At 39.9% G+C, this 12,402-nt stretch overlaps 2 long non-coding RNA genes across 2 annotated transcripts; both read right to left on the bottom strand.

Annotated features, from left to right (window-relative positions):
- Window positions 1-4,750: 4,750 nt before the first annotated feature.
- On the bottom strand, window positions 4,751-5,590 carry LOC133150318 (uncharacterized). The gene is made up of 2 exons (XR_009713753.1): window positions 5,514-5,590; window positions 4,751-5,411 (listed from the first exon to the last, which is right to left on the bottom strand). It is a non-coding gene; the product is annotated as an uncharacterized LOC133150318 (long non-coding RNA).
- A 1,088-nt stretch (window positions 5,591-6,678) lies between these two features.
- On the bottom strand, window positions 6,679-11,027 carry LOC133150324 (uncharacterized). Its single transcript, XR_009713755.1, has 3 exons — window positions 10,682-11,027; window positions 10,218-10,328; window positions 6,679-6,825 (listed from the first exon to the last, which is right to left on the bottom strand). It is a non-coding gene; the product is annotated as an uncharacterized LOC133150324 (long non-coding RNA).
- Between the last annotated feature and the right edge of the window lie 1,375 nt (window positions 11,028-12,402).

The raw sequence follows: 12,402 nt of genomic DNA on the forward strand, positions 1-12,402 counted from the left end.
CAATCACTCACCTCTTTTCAGTCTTTTGGGTTGGCCTGTTTCCGGTTCTGCTTCTTGGAAGTGTACGGACTTGACAAGGTCATGATAGCCTTCAGCGTACCGTTTCAGGTTTAAAATTTTATCCTGGTTGATGTTCTTGCCCAGCTCTGTGGGGAAAAAATATGATGACTGAAATGCCAAAACTGCATCTGTGTAAATCCTGCATGGTGAGTGGCCTTTAACTCAGTTACACCCGGGTGTGGGTAATTTCTCTCATGCCAACTGTTATTAATGATGGTTCATAATTCGTATGTTGTGCATCCACACTGGGTTTTTCATAAACGACACCACCATTTCCCTCGTGCCTCGCCTTGTCATCGCCTCCCTTTTTCCTGATGAAAGGAGCAGATGCTTTCTCGTGTGGCTCGCGTCAATTCCACAGAGTCCTCCGTCAGATCATTTCCACCTAAGTCTCGGTCACGCCGGACGACAACACGTGCCAGAAACCGGCAGTGTGCAAAAAATATGCCATTCTTGACGCGCCAATTAAAACCAATCACAGTGTAATGGAGCAATTATATGCCGCTGTTTAAAGTCTTCAAGGAGGCATTCTTGACCGGATTAAACAAGCGTTTGTAAAAATACAAGCACTGAGCAGTCGGAGGAGGCTGTGTTCCAATTTGCGTTTGTCGAGGGACACGCTGTGATTTCCCCTCGTGAGGTTTGTTATCAACGGTACATTGTACAAACAAAGCCAGAGCTTTTTATTTGAAGATTATTACATCAGTAGGCCCACATGAAAGCAATCCAAAACGACATTATAAAATGTAACAGAGCAAAGCAGCAACCCTGAAGGCAACAATTTTACGACTCTGATCCTATCCTTGAATAGCTAATTGTCTACTTAACTGTGAGCTTTTATATTATTATTATTATTGTACCATCAACCCTCTTGTGGAAGAGCATTTACAATTGCTCTGTCTGTCACTATACATTGCTGGCATAGATTTCCCTCGGGCTTTGCAAACGCTTACCAAGTGTGATGTCAACTCTATTGATGTGGCGCAAGGCCCAAGTGAGTCGGTCATAGTAGGCCTCCATCTTGTTTTTACGAAGGATGTCTTTCAGCTTCTTCCGACATTCAGCCTCACTTTCTGATAGAACACAAAATATATGGGGCTTATTTACTAAGTTCACTGGAGACATTTTGATACAAGAGAACCTCTGAAGTCAAATTCCCTTGAGGTTGTACAATGCAAAATTTGACCAAAGATTTCTCAGGGAAACCACTGACATGTATGATGACCTCAGTAAATCTCACTGTCTGTTGCTTTTATGTCCTTTTCTTTTTTGCAACACGTAAAAAAACAGCGGCATAAAACGTTCTGTACATAATGTAAAACCAGACATCTAAAAACAAAGACAGTTTCCCCAGTGGAAAACATTGTAACCATGTCCGAATAGATTAAACATCTATCCTGGACAACAGTGTCTTTAAACTTTGGTTAAATCCTGTACTCCACAGTGTCAATAGTCAAATCAGTTGAGTGCTGACCTTTAGATGAAGAGGTGTCTCTCTTGACAATATTGCTACGTGCACTGATTTTTTCCTTTGATTCAGCAAGTGCTTCCAGAAATTCCTCGCACTCATAAGGCATCAGCATCTCCGCCAGACGTGCCAATTGATGCTCGCCGATTTCTTCAGCCACTGGACAGCCACATCGTGCACTTGTTAGACGATCACTGTTCATTCATTACCTTGTCAAAGGTGTGCTTGATGGCACGCTCAGTAAGTAACACTTCTCAACACAGCAATCGGCAACTTAGCATGCAGCACATTTTGCCAAGTTTAATTAATTAGCATGCGAGTAACTCTTGTTCTCTCACATGGACTCACCTGTGACATCATCATCCTCCTCTGCAAGTATCACACTTTGGGTAAAAAGGACCAAGAAACAAAATTTGCAGATTTGCATGGCAGCTGAAAGAACAGACTATGATTTAAAGAATGGTCAGTGATTGACACATTTCAACTCAGTTTTTATAGAACACAAGAAAAATAATTACAGCCACATGCACGCTCAAAACGCATGCGCACATTTTGCAAATATTAAAATAAATTCCTATCTGTGATGTATTTTCTCCTATTGATTTAACATCTGTTGGTTTAAATATCTCATAATGATTATACACAATTCGTTATTAGTCATTGATTTTATACTTCTATCATTTTCTATTATTTTATTTGACGCATTTTCCCCATAAATAGATCCAGTAAATTTTCACTTTTATTCATTTGTGATTCAATCTAATGGATTTATTGTAAATACTATATTGTAAGTAAATATAAAAATAAAAGAAATCAATGTACTGTCTTCAATTACATTTTTTTGTCTAATTGATGAATCCCAGTAAGATATTAAGCAATAAAAGAATGGCCTTGAAATGTATATATATTTTTTAATTAAAATAAACAATTTCTCGTATTTTGACCTTTATCTCTAATTCTCAATCGAAACATTGCTGGTTTGATTGGGAGCTATTGGTTCCCCAAGGCTCCAAAACATATTGCGCTTGTACCTGTTGCGCAATCACCGTTCATCCATGAGACCTGGATTCGACATTCGATTATCTTACCGGGTACTTCCTCTGTACATTTAACCACCCATTCAGGCAACATTTATAGCATGGTTCACCAAACTCTTAGGCTATGTTTTGCACGTCTGTCAGTTTCCGATTGCAGAGTGTCGCCAAGTCCCTGCAGCTAATCAAGCTTCTCTATGGCGATGACTGGACGTGGCAAAGTTAATTCTGGTAAGTGTTGCCTTGAAGTTGCGTCACCACCCTGTCGTCATCAGTTTGGTGTTATTAAAGAGTTTGAAGTTTTTGTTGGGTGGGAGTGATTGCTATGACGCGATCTTAAAGATCAGGGGTGGTTTAATGAAATGAACGTAAATGACAATCCACAATAAAGACATTGTTGAACACTATACAATTCATTAGAATCAAAGAAGATATTTATTTAATCCTCTCGTATTGTTCATCTATCCACTCCAACGAGCCTATATTGGCTGTCAGAACAATTCAATGCTCTCTCCCATTAGATGACAGCTCCATTAAAGGTTGAGAAACAACGCATTATTTAATGTAAACTTTCCCAGTTGTCTACAGCACCAAAACAAAATAAAATGAAAAATATGTTACACGTACCATACTGCCAACATGAGAATACATGCTTGTGATCATAAAAGGGAACAACTTCCTCAAGAACATTTAGTTTATGCCCACTCAAATCTATGCACTTAATTATTCAAATAAATGACACAGGAATAAAGAAAAATAAACATTTGAAATGTAGCAAGCCAGCTTTTATTGAATTCAACAGCGCCTGCTTGAAGATGCAACCATCATTAAGCTGATAGGATTTACATTATGTACGTGCGCTTTCTTATGTTTTTGTCTGCTTGTAGCAGAGTGTTATATATTCAGTTTTTGGGTGAGCCTGTGTGATAAATCCAATTTGTTATGAGCCTTTTCCATGTGAGGAGGTTAAGTCTGCACTGTAGCAGAATTAATTTAATCAATTACCCCCTGTTTTTTTTTTTTCAAACAGAGCATATTGCTTTATGTGAAGCCACAAATATGCGGTTTTATTGCACACTGAGCTGAATCTGCGAAGCAGATTGTGGCAGCAGGACGGCAGGGTTGTGTAGGACCACAATGGGCACGCATGATGAGTCGCTCAACTTAAGAGGTGCATAACTAAATGACATCACTATGTAGAGCTGAAGCCATATTTTATATTGTTAATAAGATCCTTTTGCCTAAATTGCACAAGGTTGGGTCTGCAAGTCAAGGCTTAAATTTGAGATTTACTAGATGGCTGACTACCATGAAAATGAGTGTGGGTAGCGTAGCTGACATTTATAAGACACTTTTTTGGTAAATGTGAATGGAAATCATAAGGAAGTAGAATTTAGAAAGAAGTGGCTGGGGAGAGGGAAATCTGGGAGTCCCCCGCAACCCGACCCCGGATAAGCGGAAGAAGATGGATGGATGGATAGTTTATTTAAAGTGTATTAGGCGTAATTGGAAAAAAGCAAACAAGTACCAATTAAGAAATATATGAATACTGTATTACCACTGTCTATTTGCCTTAAACTCAATAACTGCGTGAGTTTTGTTTGTTTTGAAATGGCCAGAAGGAAGGGCCTGATTAAAATGTGAAATTGTGATTCGTCAGCAGGTAACTTGTAATGTATTATTTAAGAAAAAGTAAGGACACATTTCTTGGTTATCTACAGAAAAAGCAAAATTAGAAAATGGAAGTAGAATTTAGAATGAAGTGGCTGGGGAGAGGGAAATCTGGGAGTCCCCCGCAACCCGACCCCGGATAAGCGGAAGAAGATGGATGGATGGATAGTTTATTTAAAGTGTATTAGGCGTAATTGGAAAAAAGCAAACAAGTACCAATTAAGAAATATATGAATACTGTATTACCACTGTCTATTTGCCTTAAACTCAATAACTGCGTGAGTTTTGTTTGTTTTGAAATGGCCAGAAGGAAGGGCCTGATTAAAATGTGAAATTGTGATTCGTCAGCAGGTAACTTGTAATGTATTATTTAAGAAAAAGTAAGGACACATTTCTTGGTTATCTACAGAAAAAGCAAAATTAGAAAATGGAATATATGATAAGGATGATTGTACAATTGAAGTTATGATACATACAAACACAACACAAACTTTGTTTAATCTAAAATATGCAAGGCTAAGATGTAGGGAGTTTTTTATTTTTGCACCATAACACCACAATTCAGTTTCACTTTATGCAGATCGAACACGAGACACTGAAAGAAAGGTCAGAAATTTCAAGTAATGCAAATGCTCAAGCACCTCATGGTCTGCAAAAATATAGTGCGCTAACGACTTGAGAAGTGTTCGGAACTACACTGAGAAGAGCGCCTTCTTTAGCTGGTGGTCTGGTGTGCAGCCTCCATGTCTCGTACACTTCACGCCACTGAAATCTGGTTATGTACAGATACAGACTCCGGTGGAATGAAGGATAGAACACATGGAATGTTCCTGTTGAAAGGCGTGCGAAAATCAAATACTTGACTTAAAACTTCTCCTTCCAGAAGGCCCCAAGTCGAGGCACGGTGATTGCAGGGAGCGGCTAGCGACGGTTCACGGACGATGGGGCGGCGGCATTGGTGATTGGAGCAAAACCTTTTTGCCTCGTCTTCTCCAGTTTTAAAAGTGAGACCCAGAAAGACCGAGCCTACATTTTGCTGTAGTTCCGTGGTCTCTGGCTCCCGATCAGACCCCAGTGACGCTTTGTAACCGGACACCAATCACGACCCCTCACCTGAAGCCTTCCTGTGCATCCAAATTTGACTTTAAAGCAAATACGGGCAGGAGTCTGCAGGTCAACTTAGATAAGAAAAGAAGTCAAGTCAAAGTAACAAATCAAAGGAATATTTACGACAAAACGTTATTTTTTCGCTCGTTCCTTGTTGTAAAAGCATTACCTACCTTTTCTGCTTCTCTTACAAACGTGTTAAAGTTTTTCTTCGTGACTGCACATGCAAGCGACAACAAAGCACTGTCAGTCTTTTCTCAACCTGACTCAGGTAGACGGTGCTTTAGACTTCCCAACCAACCAATGGGATGCAAGCACCCGCAAGGGCCACCCACACTTTTCCTAAACCATAAAAAGGAACCACACCCAGCCATGCTTCTGTGACTTTAGTGACAAGAACTAAACAATCAAAGATAAGCCTTAATAGTAAATGTGTCCCATTTTAGAGCGCTCATTGCCTCACTAAATCCTAAATATTATTAACTCGTAATGGTGCTAATGGGCCAAAACATTGACAATATTTTTTATTTTGTGAAAGCTCAAGTATAATAATCTCCTTTATTCCATTGCTTTAAAACAATGATGTTTTTCTCATTGCAGCTTTATTTTGTAAAATGATGACTTTGTGCTCTCATAATGTTGTTTAAAGTGACATCCTTAAAATATCTGTCCAACACAACATCCAAACAGTTAGTTGAATAGCATTCTTGCAAGTACCTCGAACCACAAGGAGAAGTAAAAGGGCATCATTTCTCAGATAAGAAAATGCTCTCCTGGAGCTGCAGGTACACCCCCCACTTTAAGCCTTACTTGAAAAAGGGGCGACACCCGCCATCCCTCACTGTGAAAGGAACAACTTTTTGAAAAGCATTCTTTCTTCTCACAATAGCTGGATTTGTGGGGGGGGGGAGGTCCTGAGGAGATGGGGGGATGGTAGAAGAGTAAGGGCACATTCCTAAACTGAGCCTCACCTGATGGGACTTTTCTTAAGAGAGTCCCTCCGTTCCAGCTCAAACGTCCTCCTCTGCACTTTTATTGACAACCAAATGTAATAACTGTTCGGTTTTCTTGATCAATAACAGTCGACTCTTTATGAGTGTACAAAATCAAATGCTGGCCAACCTCCCATTTGTACGTACATGCTTCAAGGTATATTTTCCCAAAAGAAATAACTAAATAACCCAAGTGGCAAAGTGTGGTTGAGGTAAAACATAGTGACAGTAAAGCATAGGCAGACAGATAATTAAATGTCCAATGGCAACCCTGAACACAAAATTTAAGTGAGGCATCATTCAAGCTTATTGGGCACAAATGGGAACAAAGGTAAACAACTTTTGAACCATTTTCAAAATATACAATTTATTAAATATCACTGGGTGGTACTGGGTGGATTGGTTAGTGCAGGTCACGGGTTCAAATCCGGGCTCTGGCCTTCCTGCATGTTCTCCAAGTACCTGCATGGATTTTCTTCAGGTACTCCAGTTTCTGCCCACAACCCAAAAACATGCATGGTAGGTTTACTGAAGTTGCAGTTGGCTGGCAACCAGTTCGGGGTGTGCCCCTTCTCTTGCCCTAAATCAGATGAGATAGGTACCAAGCACACCTAGGACCCTCGTGAGGATAATACAGGTTTTCAAATCTTACCCATGGAGTCTTTCCCAAACCTAAATTTTAAATCTGAAAGTCCTCTGTTCCTTTTTTTGTGTGTGTAACTTCCTCAAAATACACTTATGCCTACCAATGGATATTAGAAGCATTCCATTGAAGAAAAATATGGACCCATTAAAAGCCCACGCTTAGTACTGAACCGTATTTCAATGTTATTACGTGTGTGCCAACCACTGCCGGTGTTTTATTTTCTTTTACTAGTATTATAAACCAGCAACAACAAAAACAAAACAACGGCAGAATTCAAATTGAGACTTTTTTCTTCTCCCTGGTTTCAAATCACATTGCATGCTGAACCTCCCTTTAAATGACACGGAAGTGATGCTTTTCACTTAAAATTTGACCATTTGCTTCAGACGCTCATGACAGTTACAACGATTTGCATGTATTTGTGTGAGCCTTGTGTTAAGGCTCTGCAGCCCCAGGCCACCCTGAGGTGTTTCTCTGTACCTTGATACTTCTCACCACCTCAGCGGCGGCTGGTGTTCCGACTTGCTCGGGCAGGAATGCACCCTCGCTGCTAATGTACTTTTATGGCCAAGCACATTTGACAATAAGCAGACCCGTCATTTTCACACATCAATATTTCAGTCTTCATTTGGATGCAGATTTGTGCCGGCGCACCCACAATACAAATGTGCTGTGCCTCATTCGGAAAATGCCCGAGGCGTTGGACCCTTCAAAAGATATGATCGAGCGTGATTCGCTCTTTGCAGAAATGACTGTTTTTTGTATGTACGAAGCTTTTGTTAAAAACAACAAGGGATGATATGTGACCGTACCTCATATAAACTCCGGCTAGTGGAAATTGCATCCGCTGGCAGGGGAGGTTTCTAGATGCACAAATGATAAAGGTTCTCTTTTACAGAATCACGTTTGTGATGACGTTTGAAGTGAACAAGTCCAGAAATTCTCCTTTCCTACAGCTTCATACAAACTCTAAAAACATGCACTTAGACTTTATGCTTTCTTCTTAAGCACTCAAAGATCTGTTCACATTTTGACAACAGAATAACAATCAATCCAACTTTTATTGTGACGCTCAAATCTATCCTGATCAGCTTTCATCAGGCTGCAAACATCATTTGATTGATTCAGCCAATCCCCCTGGCGAGCTCACTTTAAACGGTTTCATCAGTTGAATTTTTTTTGCTTGAATTCGCTCTCCAAATGGCCATTTCGAAAGAACCTGTACTAAGCCAAACTTCCAAAACTTCCTCTTTTTGTGAAGGTGCACTGTAACTTCACTGAACCAGCCTGGACTTGTCTGCTTCTCAAAAGCTGCTTCCTTCTCTACTAAGCTTCTTCCTCTATAAAAACCTGCCACATTCCAGCTTGCTGGAGGTGGTGATTAGTGCCGGATTCTTTGGAATAGCATTGTACAGAAATTGTTGTCTGGAGAGGCTGAGTTAAGAGGTGGCTCAATTATTGATAAGGGCAAGCCAAACGTAGCTAACCTAGCACCCTCTGATTAACGAGCACATTAGTTAACCAGCTCAGATGAAACAAGTGATACAAAGAACTGGGGTCAGTTGCAGAGGTGGGACCTTCCGAAAGGCCCAACAGCAATTACGATGAACATTTGGTGTGTGCGTGCAGGCACATGTCCGTGTCCGTGCTGTGTTTCTGTCAAAATCACGTCTTGCACAAAACTAACAATTGAGCAATCTTGCTCTTTAATGACCTTTATTCCTATATCCGGTAAGTGTAATCGAAATGTGAGCCCTGAATTGTTGTAGTCCCTTACACAGATAAGCTCACATGCCAGCAATCTAGTAGAAGACTTGACTTCTTTCTTGGATGCTTTTGTGTTAATGATCGCCAGTCACAGCATGCAACAAATGCAAACAAATCACTTAAGTCTATTTACCAAGCTAGTTGGAAATGTCACTTGGAAATGAAATACTACTTCTATGCTGACCTGCTATTTGTCCTCTTCCATCCTGTGAATATCTTCCTGATTCAGTACATAGTAAAAGAAAAAAGCAGGGGTTTCTGGAAACCTGTACTTCCAGTGTATGTTTGTCAGCTTGTGGTTTAAAATGTTATGTCTAAAGTCGTGATTCTGATAGACGCATTGTATGTCATATAAGCTCACTTGCAATAACAACCCCGTGGCCTCTCCCGTTATTGTCATTTAAGAAAACTTAACAGCGGAGTGGGGAGTTGTTGAAAATAATTTGTTAATACTAAAATTACAATTGGAAGGAAGCTCCTGTGGTAGAATAATCCCGAATAGTTTATTGTATGAATTGCAATCAAGGAAACTGGAAACGCTAATGCGTCTTATATTGAAAAACAGATAAAAAGATTGATTAAAAAAAAAAAAGAAAAGTATTAGCAATGTTCTAATGGCAATACGATATGGGCATGAAAATAAATTATTTTAACTTGAATTCTGGCAGGACTATTAGCTGCTGAACACTACAGTGATTTCACACAATATCTCTGTGCTCTAGTGAGCATAGTTGGATTCTCTAATCAAAGCTGTGCAAACATTTAATCACAGAAGAAAAAAGAGAACTATGTGCTATGCACACCTCACATTGTGTAATTTATAAAATATCTCAATATAAAACTTTATTAAAAAAAAAAAATCATAGTGCCATATTCTTTCCCACGACCATGCAGCTACTTTGGAGTAGTATACATTGACTGAATGTCATTGATCCCCCAATTTCTTTTTTCCCCTCAGTCATTAGCCCAGAACGTAGACTTGGCAATTTGGTGATGGTAATTGCAGATCCTCTCCTTGTTTGAATAGTATATGAAGAGCAAAATGAATTCCTGACTTTAGCAAATCAGAGCTGCCACTGCTGACTTTTTTTTTTTTTTTGAAGCGGGGAGGTCACTAAGGTTGAATGGCACGTCTGGAAAAGAATTATAAAGCAATTTTGTATTGACACCAAAGCTACATTCCTCAACATGTGCTGCACCAGGTACTGTCGAAGCAGGGCATTGAGGATATTAAGGCTGCCAATGAGTATTGATCCTGTTGGTGCAAGAGTGCATACCTTCTGCTTTAAATGTGAATAAGAAGAGACAACTTGGTAAGGGATGTGAATAAATCATCTATCTTAGGTGGGGATGTCACATTTGTTGGAACGAGCAACATGTTCAAGCTAGTCCCATATTCACCATTTTACCCTGCAGTGAAAAACTTATTTTGGAGCATTTGGTTAATTAACTCCCCCACCCCACCCCAATACCTTGCTTCTGTGATTGCCAAAGAATTTTCCAGGAGTGTTTCTCTGGGCTTGCGGAATGCCGACAAGATGGAGCACGTCTCGGGTTGTCTCACAACATCTCTGCAAACTGCCCTAAAGACAACGTAGGAGTGGTTATTGGAGATGATGAAAGCCATCAAACAATACAAATGTGTTTTATCCAAACACGCAAGCTTTGGTTATGTGACTAAGAAAAGAACGTATGGAGAAAGAATGAACCATCACTAAGGAAGCTAAGATAAACAAAAACTCAATTCCAACTCTCAACTACTCTTTGAATCAAACCGCCGAGTTGCTTTTAAGACGCATCTAATTTGAGGTCTAAATTTTTGACCGAAATCAAAAATGCAAAAGGAATTATAATAGAGTTTTGAAGTTCGCTTTAAATGTGAATAAGAAGAGCCAACATTTTGTTTTTCTTTTGCCGGCTGCACTTATGATCTCACCGAATGCATTTAGCGTGCCTTCGTGTTAGAAGCATTCAAGGCAACATGAGCTCCCTTTACTTCTCCTCTGTGATCAGCGCTGGTTAAAATCACCAGAATCCAGTGCCTGTGAAATCTGAGTCAGTCACCACGTCGTCTTTTCAAATGGAGATGTAAGACAGCGTTTATGCCTTGAGCCGCGATATCGGTACTTTAATCTTTATTACGTGGTGTAACGTCTCTATGTATCATCTCGGTGGTGGCTATGGGACTGGAGTCCCCTTGTTAAAGTACACACTGCATTAAAGTATATGGATTTGTTAAGCTAACATCAATTGGAGTATTTGCTGTAGTCTTGATAGCATTATGGAAGAGTCAAGCAGTGTTGGGTTGGTGAGATGGATGGATGGATGGATGGATGGATGGATGGATGGATGGATGGATGGATGGATGGATCATGAATATACAAGATGACTTGTGACTCACCCAAAAAGGCAAGATGCAGACTTTGCTAATACCCCACATGAGGCAGGCCAAGAAGAAGACAGAAAATATACTTTTGCACCATCTGCTGAGGAAGGGAGTGAAGCACATCAATGCGGGAAGAAATCAAATACGGGGTGGTTTCTTCTGTTGTGTAGTAGCAAACAAAGATAATGAATGAGATTATAATCGCACAAAGATTGGATCCGGCCAATATTATGCAATTTTATACAATTTAAAACAGCTCCCAGGGGTCTTAAAAAAAGTCTGGAGCATTTAGACTACAGAAATGATGAAGAACTATTGCACACTTAATGTCCATGCTCTGGTTTGGTTTTTGGCGTGCTCAAATGCCAAGTAAGGCTTTTGTTGCCATAACAGCCTTTACGTGTATTATATTTCCATCTCAACATTTCAGGGGTATTACATGTTGGAGTGAAAACTCAATAGATTTTGCTTCCTTATTGAAAAGGAACTTCATTTAAATGACTCAAGGTATTAGGTAGGCTTAATATGTTATTGCACAATGCATGTTAATCTTTAGCCTTTTGTAATTGGTCTTTAGAGCTCTTTGAGCTAGGCATGCACGGTTTTTAAATTCCAGCTCACACTGCACAAGTTCATTACATCTGATGAAAGTCAACTCTAATAATTGAAATGCTCACAATGTACTAAGTTGACCTCAGTGTAGGCTAATATGTGCGTTCGAGCTGGTGCTGTGTCATAACAGAGCGAGAGTAGTGTTGATAGATTTGTTAGTTGTAAAAAGAATTTCAGCGCCTTGCTCAGAAGTGTTTCCAAACCAGAAATTTAGTTTTGCCTTGGAAGTCAGCCATTGATTTTTCTGAGTAAATAAATTTGTGTGACTCTTAAAGTTACAGATGACTTGTACGATCTCTCTTCTGACATCGTGAGAAAAGAAGAGCTGCGCCGGGGTATGTTTTTTGGCTATAGGAGACGCATGAAAAAAGAATGCCGGCAATATTATTTCTGAGTTGACGTTATTGCACTTTTATGTGTCTTGGGAAATCATTGTGTCCTGGGTTGCAGCAAATGATTATTGAGAGCTTTATAGGGCGCAATGTTTAATATGAGGTTGAGCACAGACAAAATCACTCATTGCACCTCAGGGAATAAATTAAGGGTGAGTGAAGGTATCGCCGGCATATCTGCAGAAAGACAATCTTTATTACCAGCCGCCTGCCTCCGTGTCGCGTCATTACTGGGACGCGCGCTGTGCTGCTGGCGCGAGATTGTCA

The sequence above is a fragment of the Syngnathus typhle genome, linkage group LG2 (assembly GCF_033458585.1).
Source record: "Syngnathus typhle isolate RoL2023-S1 ecotype Sweden linkage group LG2, RoL_Styp_1.0, whole genome shotgun sequence".
Classification (NCBI taxonomy): Eukaryota; Metazoa; Chordata; class Actinopteri; order Syngnathiformes; family Syngnathidae; genus Syngnathus; species Syngnathus typhle.